Raw genomic sequence first — 2,353 nt, 5'->3', positions numbered from 1 at the left:
GAAAGGAAGAAAGAAAGGAAAGGAAAAAGGAAAGGAGGGGGGAGGGGGAGGGAGAGGCAACGCCGACGATCCCGAGAATCTTGCACCAAACGCGCCCAACCTGGAGAGACGGGGGAAAATCCTTCCAGAAGAATTTGCAGGCGTGGATTGGGGTAATTTTTTTTTTTTTTTGGCGAGATGGCGTGGGGGGATCGGAGTTAGAAACAGGGAGGAGGAGGGGGGGAGTTTCTTGGGGGAGGCAAAAAAAAAGTTTTCTCTCCTCTGCAAAAGGCGGGCAGGGCGCCCTAAGTCCAAGGACAATCCATGGAAGTGTTCGCTTCTTCACAAGTTGTGCAAACGATTTGTTAGTTCATGAGCCTAATTAGTGCGGGGATCACATAAACAGCTTCCTCCGAAGCCTGGTAAGTGGCTTGATGATTGGTCGCTATTACTCGCCCTGAGGTGGAAGGGGGGAGACTCTGAAAAGTGCGTCAGAGGGAGGCGAGCGCCTGGGAACCCGGAGGCCTGGATCCCGGCCGAGAGCGGCTTTTTCGTTTGGTCTTAAATTCCCACAGCACGCTTTCCTGAGTGGTGCAGGTACTTTAGCATCTTGCATTGCCAGGCAGATATTTATCCTTATGGGTAAAGCAATGCCGTAGTCATCTTCACGACCTGCTGAGCCCGAGCTGGTAGGACGGACGGACGGACAGACAGGCGCTCCGATTTCTTGCGCCTGGCGCTCCGCTGCTGCTGCTGTCCCCGCGCCCCCGCGGCCCCGCGTCAGGGGAGCTGGGATCGCCCCGGGAGCACCGCGCGGGTAAGCGGGCGGCGGGGATTGGCTCTGCGCGAGGGCTACCAGGACCGCTTGGTCATCCCGCACCCACGGCAACCTTTCCTAGGTGAGCAGGGAACCGGAGAGCGGGGGTCCTCGCGCAGCCTCGGGGTCTCGGGGTCGCTGCGTTTGCGATCCTGTTTGCTTTCCTGTTTGCAAGTTAAGACGGAGTCCACGGCTCTGCCGGGGCAGCGGGCTTCCTATTCGCCCCCAAGGCTCAGTGTGTCTGGGACGGTGCTCACCTCCTCCCCCCAAAACAGTTTCTTCCGTGGTCTCTGGGACCAAGGCTCCAAGGTCAGGGGGAGAGGCTGTGAGGTGCTACTGTTATCATTCCGTGGTCGTTATTATTTTGTTAGTGTTATAATTATTATTGTCGCCGTTGTTGTTATTATTTCTATTATTATTTTGCCATCTGTTGTCCCGGGGGCGGGTTGCTGTGCAAACCTAGGGCTCACAGCGAGGGACTGCAGATCGCATCTCCGGTTCCAGGCCGTGTCCGCATTTTCGAGCTCGCCTTCGGTTTTGGGATGATTTTAGGGCCGCGTTCCCTCGTCCCCATTGGCTCACGCAGTGGCATAATTATGATCACATCCCCCAGGCTGCTGGCGCTGCTCTCTGTTTATTGGTGGTTAAAGATCTATTATCTATTCATCAGCCGCCTCTTTTTTCCTCTTTTTTCTTCTTCTTTTTGCCAATTACATTCTTCAAAAAATGAAGTACCAGCAGGTATTTTGCACTTTTACAATTAATGATAAAAAGAAATCTGGCATCCTTTAAATCATGACTTGGAAGCCCATGTCATTGCTGTTAAGAATGAAGAAATGCCTGTGTTTGGTGACGAGGTTGCCTTGAGACCCAGAAAAACTCGATTGGGAAGGGGGTGGGGGAGAGAAGAGCGCAGCCTGTGATGGAGGCAGCACAGGCACCAGATTTATCCTCAGAGGGGCCCAGTTCTTAGGCCTGGCTCTCACTTCCCCAGCTGCCTCCCTCCCCACCTGGGTCTCCCTGGTCCTTCTCTGGTTTTACCTGCTGTGTACTTGTGTTCGTGTCCATCTCTCCACTCCTTAATTACAGGCGTGGTTTGTTGGGATGAGGGAATCCAAAAAACCCCTTCAGAAAACTCTCCAGGCAGGAGAGGCGTTAGGAGGGCGCTCTCTGGGACTGTCTAGGCGCCTGACCTTAGTGAGGGGGGACAGAGGCCATGTGCTGCCCCCCCGCCTCCTCCAACCTTCCCTGGGAAATTCACACGCGCACACATTCACACATCGACAGGTGTGGGTTTCACACAAGAACCCTGCCCCTCCCTCAGGCTGCAGACCTCTGACACCAGCTCTGGGCAGGGGTCCTGGCTGGGTTTTCATCCTTATTGGGTATTCAGGGCCTTGCTTTGCAGACCTCTCAGCCCCATCCTTTCCCACCCCCACCCAAGGATGTCTGTCGGATGTCCAACCCAACCTCTTGGGATGCAGTGCTCTTAAAGATCTACCTCTCTGGGGCCTGTACCACCACCCTCCAAAAATATCTTCTGTAGCTCAGGACCCC

Source organism: Myotis davidii, unplaced genomic scaffold, assembly GCF_000327345.1.
Source record: "Myotis davidii unplaced genomic scaffold, ASM32734v1 scaffold72, whole genome shotgun sequence".
Lineage (NCBI taxonomy): Eukaryota > Metazoa > Chordata > Mammalia > Chiroptera > Vespertilionidae > Myotis > Myotis davidii.
Note: the sequence above shows the minus strand (reverse complement) of the source record.